At 37.6% G+C, this 17,129-nt stretch overlaps 1 protein-coding gene across 3 annotated transcripts in view; it reads left to right on the forward strand.

Moving 5' to 3' along the window:
* Positions 1-8,862: 8,862 nt before the first annotated feature.
* LOC139130137 (uncharacterized) overlaps positions 8,863-17,129 on the forward strand; it is a 43,740-nt gene continuing 35,473 nt past the window's right edge. Inside the window, exon 1 of one of the 3 annotated variants that reach the window (XM_070695859.1) lies at positions 8,863-9,095. The gene's annotated coding sequence lies outside the window, so the exon portion shown is untranslated. Of the gene's footprint in view, positions 9,096-15,142; positions 15,352-17,129 lie in introns of those variants that run through there. The other 2 variants (XM_070695860.1, XM_070695861.1) reach the window with 2 other exon arrangements.

Raw genomic sequence — 17,129 nt, forward strand, 5'->3', positions numbered from 1 at the left:
TTTTACACACTCTACGTGAGGGTATCACTTCATAAATGTCTCGTGTAACAGCCTCTGCGTCACTACCATTGTCTCTGCTTGTAGATCTACTACAGTGTGAACCACTGCCACTGTTCAGAAAATTCAAATTCACGTCATCTTTCTCATCATTTTAACCACCACCATTAGGTACCGTTCAGTTTTTATGGCCGGGGGGGGGCGGCAAAATCCAGGGGGGGGTCATATCATAATTTTGGAATCCGCAAAGGGGGGTCATCGCTTTTTCACTGGTAGGAAAGGGGGGGTCACCACATTTTCAAAAACATAATACCAACAATAAAGTTCACTTTATGCCATGGCCATGATCGACCCATTTTACCGGCGGGCCGCCTTCGGCGGCCCACTATAATAAATATACATTATGTATTACCCATGACCCTCTTAACGGGCAGACGCCTTTGGCGGCCCACTCCAATTAGGTTTACTTCATGCAATGGCCATGATTGACCCTCTTTAATGGCGGGCCGCCTGCGGCGGCCCACTACAATAAATTGACTTTATGTAATACCCCATGGCAATCTTACCATAAAATTCCCAATTGAAGCCGCGGCTTGTATTAGAAACATTTTTGAGGGACCCCTGGGATCACGCACTGAATAATGGTAATGGCCGCGCGCCTTCAGCGGCCCTGTCAAGTAAAGTCTACTTTATGCAATAGCCATGATCGACCCTCTTTACCGGCGTGCCACCTTTGGTGGCCCACTAGAATAAAGTTGACTTTACGTAATGGCCCATGACCCTCTTAACCGGAGGGCTGCCTTTGGCGAACCACTCCAATAAAGTTTACTTTATACAATGTCCATGGACATGAGTTGTCTATGGAAATGAAGTTAAAAATTGCCTTACAGTCGTCCTAATTAACAGACGTTTCAATGGATGTGGCTGAGAAGTTTGTGCACTGGCATCGAATAAAGTGCGCCGCGTACCGGAGTTCAAATCCAAACCATGCGAGTAAATTTGACATATGGGTTTTGGTTATTTTTCAGGGGGGGTCATCAAATTTTTTCGTCTGACAAAGGGGGGGTCATCTTTTTTTCACAAAAAATGCAGGGGGGTCTATATTTTTTTGAACACCGGCGACAAGATTTTGCCGCCCCCCCCCAGGCCGTAAAAACTGAACGCTCCCTTAGTATCACCATGATCATGGCCAATATCACATACCATAATCTTCCTCAGCCTCTAGTTTTATGACGTGTACGACAGCTATCACAATTCTCACATTATTGTCGTGAAGAGTTTCTTGTTACTGCACAACATTCAGAATATGCATTTATCACAACATTAGCAAATGTAAAGTGTGACCCTTCCCTCGGCCAATTACTTTGCAATATATGAACCTCTTCAAAAGACTTGTTCGTCCAGTTCACTCCCTCATAATAACTTAAAGCTCCTATTGTCCACAAATCAGTCAGGCGCACCGAGAGGTCAACATATTGTGACCCCAATCTCACTGTTTGCGGGTTTTTTGTTGCTACGATCAAGTGATTGATTGTGTTCCAGTATTTGCATGTCTGACCGCAGCGACAGCAGTGACGGAATGTATCTCCAAATAAACAGACTCAGTGCAGACTTTCTATGATAACATTTGAATCACTGGAGGCGTATACCTTGATTTTACATTAAGTTCAATTGTACGCTATAAGGTACCATCTTATCAGAGCATTGTTACTTGCAGTTTTCAGCCGTGCTACGCCAATCATTTGTCACACAAAATATGCCCTCAAACTAAATTGACCTAAATACCTGCCGAGGTCATTGGCAGTGAAAATAGACGCCTTGCATGCACTCTGCATACATGAACCAACTGTGAATAGCGCCCCCTTTGATTTTTCCCTTACAGACTCCGTAATGGTGCCAGAATTCAAACCTAGCAGAAGCACAGCTTCATATGTGACGTTGTCGAATTAAGTTAACTTTTGGCGACACAATTTGCCACTGGCGATGAATTAATAATTTTATGTTACGATAAGTGGCACAGCCCATAGTTGATGATAGAACGCAGACGAGTGTGGTGTACCGAAAGAATTCTTTTCCTATCATTGCGACAGATCTTACCGAAAGGTAAATGAGAAAATATTTCGACGTTTCCCATTTTTTAGCCAATGCAGACAGATTTTAAATGTAAGAAAGCTTTTATCGCCGTCAGAGTACATTTAAAGGCCGATAGCTGTATCTTTTATCATTATTTTTGTGATTTTACTTCCAAACTAAAACATGTTCGTTGGAATGTACTGTATACACGTACTATAAAGTGTCAACTGGGACTGCATATGCAATTTTGAGGAAGATATAAATAATAAACTTTGCCAAACCGTAAAATGGCGCCCACAATGCATATAAAGCAAAAACAGTAAATGTCGTGCATATATGCATTGGAATCTTCACAGAAACAACAGAGTAGTCAAATATAATGCATAGTGCTGAATATTTTCCACTGGGACATCATATTCTTTGTTTTCTTTGTAATATTACCAGTTTTTAAAAATGGCGGGAAATCAAAATAACGTTTAAAATTTCAATTTGTTTGTCAAATTTTTCAGGACGAGAAGACGATTTCTCACGTCCCAGTGCGCTGGGAGTGTGAGAACACAGTGTGAGAACAATTTGTTCTCACACTCTGTATTGTTGCGCGACCGAACACCTCGTATGTTAAACGTATGTTGATTGGTCAATTCTGCACATCGCCTGGTTTTCTGTACGAATTATTTGTCGAATAGAACATCGCGTAATGTACAACTGGCACTATAGGGGACAGACGACTGAACCGCAGAGTGAACAGGTTGTTCTAGATTTGAGTACGGTCAGCGCGGCGTCGGCAACAAATACACGGAGGATGACCGCTTTTATGTTGTAACGTGAGAATTCAGGCCATTACAAACCTATCGGCTATTTACGCTCGTAGACATATTTTCTGGAGAAGAACTGACTTGACAGCGATACAGTTAGCGAAAGACTTCGATGAGCGAGACATTTGCACACGAGGCTGTAGCAGACGACAGCTTTCACGCAATGTCATCAACAGATGGCCACTAGAGCTGTTTCGCAACATTTTCCTCAGATGACCTGGAGAATTTTGTGGCTGACCAACAAAACAAAATTGCCATATCGGTAATATACATGTTAACGTGTTTGATATGCTCATCAATGAACGGAACTTCATTTTTCTTTGCGGAATGATACAAATGAAACAAGTGCAATCGCGTGCTGGTTTTTGATAGTATAAACCTACCACATAAAAATGCAATTTTCTAAAGATATTGGAGGGACTTGAGAAAAATAATCCCACACCCCAATGGGTTGGGATGGAATGTCTCACACTCGTTGGGGAATTCTGTCTCACACTCGCCTTCGGCTCGTGTGAGACAGAATTCCCCAACTCGTGTGACATACATTCCATCCCATCCCGTTGGGGTGTGGGATTCTATTAATCCTTTACATATGTAGAATTTAAAGAAAACCAGAGAAGATTGAAAGCCTTTTCAGGTCAACAAATTTAAAGAGTTACAGTTAAAGGGGCTGTAATATCAATGTATGATATGTGCATAGTATAAGAAATCTAATATAGAAAGACAGAAGGAAGAGATTCACGAAATTTGGTAATGGAATGAAAAGCTTCATCCAGAGGAAAAAGTTGAGGTACATCAAATGCTGAAGAAAATGAGGTTTTGTGAAACCGTTTAACATTGCAAATAAGAAAATCGAAGCACAACTGAAATCCATAAGCTTATCAGCCGTAGTTAAACTTTTCAAAAGTCATTAATTTCTTATGTTGTTTGACGACGGGCAAAGCCAATAAGTGAATCGTTCCATTGAGCTGATTAGTTAAAGAAATGAGAAATTGAGCTGGCAAAATCAACCACGCTTTTCGCATTTTAGGGCATCCATAAAAAGTTGATAAAACACTGTATTTTTCAGTCATACGTGATAGTTACTATGGGTTTTATACGATTATAATATAATATGGTTTATTGCTCTAGAAGGCCACCGGCCCAAATCGCATACATCACAAAATATACAGAAAATAAGTTACAGTAAACAGACAAAGAGATAAATAAATCATTGATAAACAAAAGAAGAAAAGGAAATACAATACTTCAAAAATACTCTTTTCTCAAATTAAAAGCTTTGTATATAGCAAGGTTTGATATTATAACTTTGTTATCAGATGACATAAGAGAATAAAATTTTTCAATTGAAGGTTGTCTATATGACCAGACTGGTAAATAGGATTCTCTTAAATTCTGATAAAGGGGACAGACAGATATAAACTTTGAAGTGAAATTCATTTTCAATTTCTGTCGAATCACAAATCTTACAGGTGCGTTCCTCAAGAGAAATACCACAAACCCTACCCTCTTCAATTTCTAAACCAAGACCCGAACTCCGCAAACAAGCAATTGATCTTCTAAATTTCATATGCATATCAATAAATAAGTAATCTTCTGGTAGAAAGTTTAACTTATACGATTATGACACAAGTTATCTCATGTTACGTCACACCATGCCATATGACATCGTACCGCATCCGATAATGTAAGGCCACGCCATGTCACATCATATTGCATAGCATCGCATCAAATCCCATCTCAGACAATTCAACACATTATATCTCTTCAAGTCACATAGCGTCGTTAGATCTACCTGTTAACGTCCAAGCGGTGTTCACTACAGATTTTAAACAGGCCCAGCCACAAAATTTATCAAAATTTAAGCTTTCTTGTCAATGTCATCCCTAGCCACTTCGACGAACAGGGAATAAATATACCCAAGACCCGCCTAAGATCTACAACCCGACGTTACTACGGTTCTACATTTCACTTCAGTCAGTTTTGTGTACAGAACTGAAGATGGATTTGGAGTTTGTATTGGCCACAATAGATTGTGATGATGAAAGCGGAATGGTCTTTGTCGATTAAATATTGCCTAAAAAGTCAAGCCTTGCCATTTTTTAAAAAAATAATTTTTCAACAGCTTTTTTTTGCCGAAATTGCATGGATTGAACCAATCATGAGCGAAGCACAAAAACAACTCATAAAATGATTGATATTTCGTTTTGGGGATATGTTATTAATTATTCCACTTCCAGTAATTCATATCTCCAAAATAATTTGAAAATTGTCTCCCTTTGCTTTATTCGCCATTCTCTGACACACTGAAGTACCATGAACTATTTAGCCTACATAGGCTTATAGAGCGAGACAGTCATTGCATGGCAAAACGTAGGATGCAGCAGTTCGTTGACCTTTCCAAATGCTAGCTGAAAGACATTTATTGCTGCAAAACGATAAGACGACATCGTATGGCCAGCTTATTGCTGTGGCAAGGTCTACGTCCGACAAAGCATAAATAGTTGAAAAGCTTTGAACAGTACTGGATCTGTCCAATTGAAGGATAAAAAGCTTTAGAAAAAAATCCAGGTCAAAGGTCTGGCGATGAAAATGATACTGATGTTCGTATTTCTCTTGCCGTATGACCAGTGGCATCTTGACGTAAGCTGTAAGGTTATACTCAGTACGTCAGTTACTAACAGCTAGTATATGGTATATAATTTATTTTATTCTGTGAATGGCATGGAAAATTTGCAGAAATCGCTTTGAAAATTCCAATTACTGTTTATGTATGATAAGGCAACAAAAGGTGACCAAAGTTCATGTAAGGACCCCTTTATCAAACGTGCATACTTTTGTTATGGCTATTTTCCTCGTAGCGTTCCGAAATCAGAGACGAAATCGACTAAATTCGACATTTTTGCTCCCCTCTGTACTCATAGAAAGTTTTATGTTATTGTGAATTTCGTACTTTTTATTGCTAAAAGGTACATTTATATCTGTCGTTGTAAAAAGGAACTACCCAGCTTTACAGCATACAAAAGATTTGTTAACTCTGTACAAAAAACTGAGTTTCACATTGCCATTAGAAAACAGAAAATGTTTGCTGATAATAAGAATTTACACATCTAATATCTACCGAGACCAATAGACCATAGCAATGACACAATGATAATACAACATTAATGTTCAATACTTATTGGCTTCTGTAATGTAAACACAATTTTTTTATAAATCCAATAGAAGCAGGCTTGTTGCTGGGGAGTTATTGCAACTGATTCGCTTGTTTGTATCATTCCGTTGTTAAGCCATTCCACTTCGGTTGTGGCACACTTTAAGAGCGAGTAATTTAAATATTAAGACGTCGACACTGGTAGTGTTAAACTGCTATCCGTGTTCAATACAAATAGACAGGCCCAACCACAAAATGTATCCACCTTTAAGCTTTATTGATTTCATTCGTAGCCGTTTCGACGAATAAATATAGACACCCGTGAACCCGCCTAAATTGTACGACCTGACGATAATACGGTACTGCATGTCACTTAGACAGTTTTGTGTGCAGAAGTTGATGAATGGCTTGACTGACCCAAGTCGTCTGGCATTTCTCGGCAGCTGTCTGTGAGTTACTGCACAGGCGACCCATTAAGGTAGCTAATACCTTTTAGACACTTTCAGATTTTTATTTTTTTCTCAATTGAACACGTCCCAAACCCCAATAAAGTATACATTTTCTGAAAGCCCTGATATAGAGCTATCCGACCAAGGTTAGTACACGGTCATTATTTGCATAAGAGTCACGTGACAAGCGTTTTGCTGAAGCTTCCAAAAACCGGTTTTTCCCGCTTTATGCAACCACCCTGCAAGATTTCTGGTTGGAATTTCTTCATTGACAAGCCTTGACAATATCCTTAAAAACTGTGTCTGCGATTTTTTCCCAGAGGCTCCATTCAAATTATATGGCGTGATAATTAAAATTCCTTGAAAAGCACCTTCATCTAACACCTTTAAGAGCGCATTAAAAAAAACCCTAAAGACATATAAAGAAATCCCAGACACCGTTTTGAAGGATATCGTCAAGGCTTGTCAATGAAGAAATTCCAACCGGAAATCTTGCAGCGTGTTTGCATAAGGCGGGAAAACCGGTTTTTGGAAGGTTCAGCAAAACGCTTGTCGCGTGATACCTATGCGAATAATGACCGTGTACTAACCTTGGTCGGATAGCTCTATATCAGGGCTTTCAGAAAATGTATACTTTATTGGGGTTTGGGACATGTTCAATTGAAAAAAAAATAAAAATCTGAAAGTGTCTAAAAGGTATGTAGCTACCTTAAGTATTACTGAGTTTTTCACAGTTTTCTCTGTCATTTTCTCTTCTTTCTTCATGCTCTGAATGATCGGAGTAAATAAAATAAATCAGAGGTTAGTTATCAGAGGTTAGTCAACATCGGAAAGATAGTGATGTTAATGAAAAAGGGGCCCGTTTTAGTAACCATTCCTATCTTTCGCGATGTTGACTAACCCGTAAAATCCCTGCTAAGTCCACGGATTAGCATAATTAGTTGTGATGACTAATTAATCACAACATGTATGTATGAGAGATATACGTCCTTGTAATGGAGTGTAAAATAAATAAAGAGTCACAGAGGCTAGGTTAGGTTATATAACCATTTATTTTATTTACTCCGATCAGTCAGAGCATGAAGAAAGAAGAGAAAATGATAGTGAAAACTGTGAAAAACTCAGTAATACTTAATGGGTCGCCTGTGATTACTGCTGGCCAAGCCGTTCACCCCACGATCTGCGCAACAGCTTACCAATTTGGGCGACAGTCTGCTCAAGTTTAGTCCTTCAGTTTATTCTGTTTTAATATTCAATATGCTCGCAGATTTGGAGCAAGTCTAGAGAATGGCCTGTAGGTTTGCGGAGTTGGTAACGACCCCTGTTTGACCTCAGCTTGTGTGATCAAAGCGGAACGTACTCTGCCGGTTAAAATATTATCTTAAAACTCCAGTCTTGCCATTTTTGTGTAAATAAAATGTTTTAGCCGAAATATAAGGGTTCAGCCAATGTGAGCCAAGAACAGACAATAACTTGTATTATGGTTGATTTGTTTATTAATGATGGTGCAACTTCTAGTAATGGAAATTTTCATAACAACTCGAAAATGTTCTAAAGTTTATTCGCTATACTCTGACACTCCAAAGTACCATCAACTGTTGATCGACAGAATACGCTTACAGAGCGAGACATTCATTGTATGCAAAACGTAGGATACACCGGTTTGTTGACCTTGCCAAATGCTAGCTCTGCGTGGCAGGGCTGTGTGTTACCGGCGTTATACGGCCTCCCACCACACGCCGGTGACACACAGCGCTGCCATGCAGAGCAAGCTAACTGCCAGATTGAAGATATTTATTGCTGCAAAATGATAAGGCGACATTGTGTGGCCAGCTTGTTGATGTGGCGAAGTCTAAGTCCGACCACCTTTTATTAGTAATGATTGAAGAGCTTTGAACAGTATTGGATGAATCCAATAGACGGATAAAAAGTTTTGGAGACAATCCAGGTCAAATGTTTGGCGTTGTGATAAATGCTGATGTTCATATATAAGGCTTATTCCTCTTGTCGTGTGACCATGGGCATCTTGCCGTATGCTGTAAAGCTATACTCTGTACTTCAGTCACTGACAGTTTTCATATTGTATTGATTATTATATTCTACGAATTGCATAGAAACCTTGCAGAAATCACTTTGAAAGTTTCACAGTCACCGTTTTAGTATACGGCAATAAAATATACTTTAAAATATTGAAAAATCAAAAGTTCGAGAAAACTCTGTTTTTAAACCACGTGAAATGTGATGGTTAAGCTTAGCTCTACAACTCAGAAAGATTGACATCAAGCGCTTTGCCACACACACAAAATTATTCGGTCCTACAATGGCTGTTAGCACCCCCAAACATTATATATATATATAAGTTAATAATTGGCATAATCATGTGACAAGCCGATTTAGCAAACACATACTTTGCAAACTGGCCTTTCAGGTATTTTATGTCGTTGGACCTTTTTGCTTGAGTGAAAAAGCCGATCAGACACCGGAAGCATTACACTTTATTCTGTGGACACAGATTACTGATACTTGCTACTGAGAAAAATCGGACAGAAAGAAATAATTTGACAGTGTGGACAGAGATTGAGAACACTTCTCCAGCCTGCCCTGTAGGTAAGATACGTTTTTATCAAAATAACTGAGTTTCCACTGATAAACAGAACAGCAGGCATGAGGTAGATACTGTAACAATGAGAAAAGTATTGTTCTCAATGGGTAAAACAGAACGTGATTTCGTCAATGCTACGTTTTAAAGGACATTGGGGGGCATATGTTTTGGACTTCCGCATTGTTTATGCCGAGCATTTCTTTCGACGCCATTGTGCACTTCCGTCTGACAAACTGCATTTTTCAGAATAGGATATAGTTGTGATACCTGGCAAGCAGGGATCATAGAGATTTTAAAACAGGGGTGTCAACAATTTTGCCGATCGTGACAGCAAAGTTTGCTTGAGCAGCTAATTATTTTTGCTGCATAACAGCACTGCAGGTAATGCATTTTGTTCAGAATGCAGTGTTTAAAAGAGTCAATGTTTTCATCTGATCTGTGCAACCTGTTAGCTTCAATAGCATCAGATTGCGCTCATCTACTTTTCACATGTTTTAGAGTAATGCTAGATGAGTGACTGGAATTAATATTAATGAGATTGAATTAGTAGTATCCAATCTCAACAAAAAGTCATCGAAACCTGACAAACCAACTAAAAGAGTGGGTGTTTGAGTAAATATATAATTATAGCTGCATTCTAATCAACACAAAAGCTAACAAAATCCACTAGAGTTTTACATTTTAAATTGTACTGAAGAAATACATATACACCTATTCTTCAAATTACAAACAGTGTAAAATTAAAACGGGATTGTCAACGTTTATTTCGGACTAAGGGAATAGTACTTAAAGGTTATTACACGAAGTTTGGTCAGTTCCGAGTCGTATTCGATCGAGTAATCCGTCTTTATTTGACAAGTTGGGCAGCAACGAGTCGAAGTGCGGACACGTTCCTCGAAATCAACGCGGTATCGTCCAAACTTTATGTAATAACCTTTTTATCGTACATGCATACTTTGGTTATGACTGCTTTGCTAGCGGCGTTCCAAAAGTAGAGATGAAATAAATCGACAAAAATCGACCTTGCTCCTCGCTGATTGAAAGTTAGTTGCTATGGAGTGATGGCAACCGTACACCACTTGTTAACAATATTCCGTCGTTGGGTCATTCCAGGGGTTGTTGTAAGTTTTCAGAGTGAGTAATTTCAATGTTATGAGTTCGATAGTGGCTTTTATGATTTGATCTACGTTAATTACGTTTAAGTCAATTACGACGGTAGATGCAAAATATAGGCTGGAGTGTAAAACGAGTGCTTTACCGTGGTGTGCAAAATAATAGCAGCCCTTAATCAAAATTATGAGGCTTGTCAACAATTGTCACTGGCTTGCCTAAATAGAAGTAAAGTTGTTGAAATGACCTACACGCCAGTTTTAACTTGAGGAGTATCTTATGTTTTGAATATGAAACTTATTCTCACGATCATGGCCTCTCAGAGTCACCGTACGAATAGGAAATATGATATAAGCTTATGCACCTTTTCTCTATTATCAGTGGTGTAGTCGGATTTTGTGGCTCAGTTATGTTCTGTTCGCTATAAAGCTCTATTGTGTATATGAACATACCAACGCAATACGCCTAGTTTGAAGTAGTTCCGGTCACAGTGAAACTATGATTCATATTTTAACTTGTCAAAATTTGGGTTCATATCAATGCTTACGAAACAACAGGAAGATCGCAATACAGACGTAGTGTTATTATGAATATACGATATTTAAATCAATACCTCAACTAAAACATAAATCTAGTATTATTTTTGCCACTATAGGTAGAAGTTCGATTCTCGACACGTTTTTAAGTAATTCAGCACATCACACAACATTTTTGCAGCGTAAATCTCAGAGTAGTGACATCACGTTCGGTATCGAGTCAAGCATATTTGTAGAATTATAACATGAAGGAGATGTCACCTGTTTTGATGTCACGATGGAATCTCATAATTATATAAAACAATTGTTTACTTGTATGAGAGGAAGACCGCAAACCTTGCAAAATGTTTTGATAATACAAAATCAAGCATGATAATACTCCTTTAAGTTCATTACATTTCACGATTTAAGGAGCTTATGCAATTTGCCCCGAGATGTAACTCTTTATGGAAGGTTTCTACGTAGAGAAAATGGAAGCCTCTTGCAATGTGTCCACTAATACGCCTCAAAACCATTGTAAATTTTTAAAACATATGTGCATTCTCCCTTCTATGTTGATTTCTTGAACTTTCAAGCTGAGTGAATATTGCATTGTAAATCACTTCTTGATAATCTTGAAACAATTACCGATTCTCGTAATTTTGATTTCTGAACGCCTTCAAACTATATTAATGAGAAGTCTGCTTCTCAAAAACCTGCAAATCTGTCATCCAGTACAGCAAGGCCGTATTGGACACGGATATGATGCAATTGATGAATATTAACAAAATTCAAGGTGTATAATTTTGCATTCGATTATGAAACGTGTAAAGATATTTAAATGTTGTGTAAAGCTATTAGTTAAGTCATATGATTAAAATCATATACCTCATCAATATGAAATGGAGCGTTTGCGTTGAGTTCCTGTGCTCCTGAGGCTACAAAATGATAAAAGTCAATATCTACATAACATGAAGTATAGCAGTACTGGCTGAAGATCTTAATAACTTTCATCTAATCTTCAGTATATAGCAAGCATTATCAAGATCATGATAATAGATATGAGGAAAGTAACCCTCACTAGGTCATTTCCACTCAACATTTTAATTATTTGATACCAATGTGTACAACTATCCACACTAACTAGTTTATCTATGCAATAAAAGGAAAGCAACTCCGCATCTCGTTAATATCTTGTGATTGTTTTGCGTTTAGTGTATTTTGCAAGTGTATTTTATGTTTCCCTTTTTTGTGAATAGAACTGATAAGAGTTGGGATCGAAATTGTGAAAAAAGAAGTTATATGATTTTGGGAACATTAAATAATTGCATTTTCCTACCTGATGCTACCAAAAAGGTGTGGATCGGACCAACTGCAGTCAAAATGATAAGTCCGTAGCTCGGTTTCCACTCTTTTTAAGGATGAGAGTTTTGCCGAGAGGTTTCGACAGTGATGTCTTCGCTAGGTGACCGGGTGCTGTACGTTTGAGTTGAAATGGATCCAAAATTTATGCAAGAAAGCTGAACGATGTTGTCTATTGTTTGAAAATACAGGGGCAATGTTGAGTTGAGACTTGAAAAGTTTAGAATTTGATTGGTCAAGTTGTCAAAAAGATATTATTTTTGCCTTAATATATCTGTACACAAGCTGATTGTAGACATTACTGACTGCGCCATACTCTTTTCGCATGGACTGTACTATTTATACGCTTATCTAAATAATGTGCCCTCCACAACACTCAACATTTTGGCATTCTTCAAACTTCATTTGCTGATCATGAGTGTTGTATTGTAGACACAAACTTGAATAAAGTGTTTACGGGTAATTTTTATGCACGCAGGTGAAGTAGTTTCGTTCATGTCGGAACACGTCATGAGAGACAGGCACACAATGACATTACAGAGAGCTGTTTACGATAAATGGGCAATAGATGGGCAATCGCTCGATAGCCTAAGATACGCTCTTTCTGATTGGCGGGCTTGATCAAAAAGGTGGCGAAGGGTGAACTCTGTCATACTTCTGATTTATTAGGTCAAAACAAAATTGACTGAGTGTGTTAAGTCCAGTTGTAAGTTATGACATGGCTTGAACGATAATTTGTAACAGGACATATATGTTACATGTCTTACTATATGGCCATACAGAACTTGTCTGTCATGGTGGAATAAGATCATTTCACCGGTGAGTAATCTCTTACATTTTTCACTAAGATTTGCATATTTACACCACCATCGTTGTTAGAATCGAACTGTGCAGTTCGATATTAAGTATTTAAGCTTGTGATGGGCTCGAATAGATTTCTTTTTGCCCAGCTATCCAGTGCATTTCTGCATCCGTTTTAAAACATGTAAGAAATGTATAAAGCAATTCGTGTTTAAAACAGTTAATCTATCATTTTAATATAAGTTTAATAGGTTTAGTGTATTTTTAATTGTGCATCAGTCGCCCTTGTTAAAAAATTATAAAGAAGTATCACTATGCCGTATTTCCGTCTGAAGATGGAACTAAAACTTAGCTTGCGAAACCAACAGATGCCCTAACGCGATAATGCTCTATCGAAACATGGTCGAACTTTTATCGACTGGCCCTAGTAATAAATAAAACATAATCATAAAGCGACTTTGCGTTCTAGATGACACTACAAAGCATGCCCATTGGTAACTTCTGAACCGTGGAGCTCAATCATTTATAACTACTTTGTGTGGCAGAATGCTAAGTATATACAAATAATAAATTGGCAACATTTTCAAATTGCACACAACACGTTTATCAGGGTAAATTGACATGTATGTGTAAAGACATCAAACATGTCTCGAAGTATCTGAAAGACGCTATTAAGATTATCTGGCACTCAAGCGTGGTTTTAAACTCTGTTTAATTCACCAAACTTAAATAAGTTTGTTTGATAATTATCTCGTAATCCGTTAAATTGAATTAGAAATCAACATTGTACAATGAATGTATTTTAACCAGACAAAGATCCAAAGAAGTATGGTACGTTTGTCTTTGTATATACTTCAAAATAACATGCACATGCATGCAGAGATCCGTATGAGCAATCTTTCATGCTGTCAAGAGAATTTTTCAGTCATACATTTACCGGTATTATAAGTTACTCTGATTAGAATTTTAAAATATCTATGAAAATTAAATGAATCATCGTATATTTGTTGTGAAATTGAAAGAAACAATACCCCTAAATGATATATAGAAATATTGGCACCGTATCATTACACGTAAGTGTTGTTGATTGTGAGGGCATTCATTGAAGCCAACATATAACACATGTCCAGTTCGGAAAAGCAAATCAAGAGGCCTTTAAAAGATGATATTTTTCATCTTGTGAGGGGTCGTATCGCGCCTGGATAGGTTAATTCCATTTACTGATTATTTTCAAACGTATTTTATAGAACTCTATGATGGCCATATAACGCTGTCAAGGAGTCTTCATAATTCGAGGGGTAGCTGTACTATCTTAGCTGCTGGGTTACCTTATAACAATTTGAATTAGGGGATTTCTTCTTTTTTCCTATGTGACTCTTATTGTATTAAAGTCCAATGGTCGATGAAATATTTTCTATAAGTATTTGTATATTGACTTCTATGAAAATCGCTGTCAGTCTTCAGGAAAAGCAAAATAACATTATCGTTGTCACCATTTTAATCGTCGTCGTAATTTTTTCATGGTCAATATCATTATCCTCATCAACTGTTAATTCATGAACTGTAGGATAGAACATTTCAAATGTAGCCCTTGTCCTAGGTTAACTTTACAATAAATGACCTTGCCCAACAGACAGGTTTGTGAAAATAACCATCCAGAATTCTTTCAAATCCTTGACAATATTAACTGTTAAGTCATTTGGGTCATAAAATAGTTATGTACACCTAGTGTCAGCAGTGTGACCCTAATCATCCTATTTGCTTGGTGTTTGTAGTTACAATCAGGTCGTTGGTTGATTGATTGCCATCATTTGCATATATGACGACAGCGACCTCAGCGACAGACTTTGTCTATAAATATCTGTTAATGAGATCATGGCAGAGGGGACTGGGGCACAGGAGAGTTCTTGAGGTGGAGGAGACATTGGTACGTTATATATTTTAAAGGTGAGAGGGGAACTGTGAGCAGGAGGCAAGCTTTTCAATCCATGACAGTGGGGAAGTTGCAAACAGCTTGGCTAATTTTACATATTTCCCAAAATTCCTTTAAAGACATTATTTACACTAGGAGTACAGAAAACAGCATTGGTTATAAGTACTTTAAGTAAACTGATTGACTTCCCCTGAGAGAATAAAATTAAGCGCTCTTGCCACACTCGGACATAGCTATTCTTTACCGCGAGTATTATTGCAGTCAAACATACGTAAAAGTTAATATTTAGTACGATCATGTGACAAGCAGATCTGTTGAACAAATACTTTGCGAACCGGCGAGTCAGGTGACTTGTTTTACAGCGTCAGATTTTTTTCTGGTAAGAATATACCGATGAGAAACCTTCAGCATGACTCGTGTATTCTGTCGACATAGATAAATTTTGACCGATCACTGATATTTACTTCGGAGAAATCTTGGATTGAAGGGAATAATTTGACACGAAGGTTGTTAGGGTAACGCCTCCAGTCTGTCTACCAGGTGAGATAGGTTCTTTATCAGAATAACCTAGTTTCCAATGTCAAATAGAACAGACCGATAGACTGATAGAACGACTACCATGAGAGAGATTTATCGTAAGGAGTATTGTTTTCTGAGTACTGAAGTGATTTTTCTCAATGCCCCATATTTACAAAGGCCTGAGTTTTACACGTTTGCATGGTTGATATCCGTATGTTTCTTTCACCGCCGCTTTGTACATCTGTTTGATAGACTGCATTTGTCAGAACAGAACATATTTCTGATACTTTACACAGAGTATTGGGGGACAACTATTTGTTTTCAGTGAGATGAGTACAGAATACGGCGGTGTCAACATTTTCTCCCCTCATGGCAGCAAGCCTTAAAGAAAGCAATGAAATTTGTTTTCAGAATGACGTCAGTAAAATGCCAATATTCTAATTTATGCAACCTGTAAGATCGCAATAGTATCAAGTTCTGTGCATGCATGTTTATATACTATAGGTGAACGATTGCGATTAATTTAATTTGAAAAATAGCTTCAATTTATAGTATGAATCAATCTCAATGAACGTCATTGTAAAAGCAGGTAAACTGGCAAAACAACTAAATAATTGTTTTGGGGAGCTATATCCCACTCTTAATAAGTTTCAAAGCATTGAACACAAACGCTAATTAAAGCATTATTTTTATACCACTGTAGGTGGCAGTTCAAAATGTCAGGCTCGATATTTGCCACATATTTCAGATAATTCAGTGCATTACAACATTATTGTTACGCTAATCTAAGGGAAGTTGCAGCGGATCAGTTTTTGAAATTTAAGGTTGTGTAGCAAATTATTGTTTCATTCATGGATGACCACGATTTTTTCCAAAAACATTCAATCACAAAAAAATCATGAGGTGCTCGCTTTAATTTACTTGATGTAAGGAATGGCCATTTAAATCAAGGGAGGCGTGGTAAATTTCACACAAAATTTATATATTTTTCGATATGTATACATTTTGAATTAGTGAAAGCATACATATCATTTTTCACCGTTTCCTGATCTGGTAATTTTGTTTGGCCCAATCTTACTATTTTGATTCCAAATGTGTCAGGCAGTCTTAACACTATCACCTTAGGGCACATTTCTTTCTTGATTTGATCTACAATCGGTGCCACCTTTTTTGCCCCTCGGTCATATCAGCGGCAAACATACAAATTGTTATCAGAGGGTTTGACACTTCAGCTAGCGACAATCAATAACCAGAATGCGTCCAAGTCAAAATGCCTTCACCAAACATACCTTTGGCATGACTTTGCTATAAGAATAATGCAAAAGTCTTTGCTAATTTAATTCGCGTCGGCTTGATTTGCAAACGATTATCTATCCGACTTTCAATTAATATCTGTGGTGAATCAAAGAAATTTACAAAATTAATTATCTCACAGAGTCTGGGTACTTCAAAAAAATTGTACTATGACGGAAAGTAGTTTTCCCGAATAAAATACCATTCTTATCTGTTGATGACATTCCTCGTGAATGATTCTTTTAAAAGTAGAATGGCGCCTCTAGCAGTCTTTGAGCACTTGAAATTATTTTATGTTTCCCTTATGCGTTGTCTGTGTGTACTCATTTTGACGTTTGTCGTTGCAAAGTTTCTACTTTCTTAATTTTGCGAAAATAGAAAATTGGTGATTTTCCGTATAGCGTTTACAGGGGGTTTACAGACACTTTGAATTTCAAGTACTGGTGATTTGTATGATATGTGTTCCTCTTATCCCAAACGTTACATAGTGAGGTTTGGATTTTATG

The sequence above is a fragment of the Ptychodera flava genome, chromosome 3, assembly GCF_041260155.1.
Source record: "Ptychodera flava strain L36383 chromosome 3, AS_Pfla_20210202, whole genome shotgun sequence".
Classification (NCBI taxonomy): Eukaryota; Metazoa; Hemichordata; class Enteropneusta; family Ptychoderidae; genus Ptychodera; species Ptychodera flava.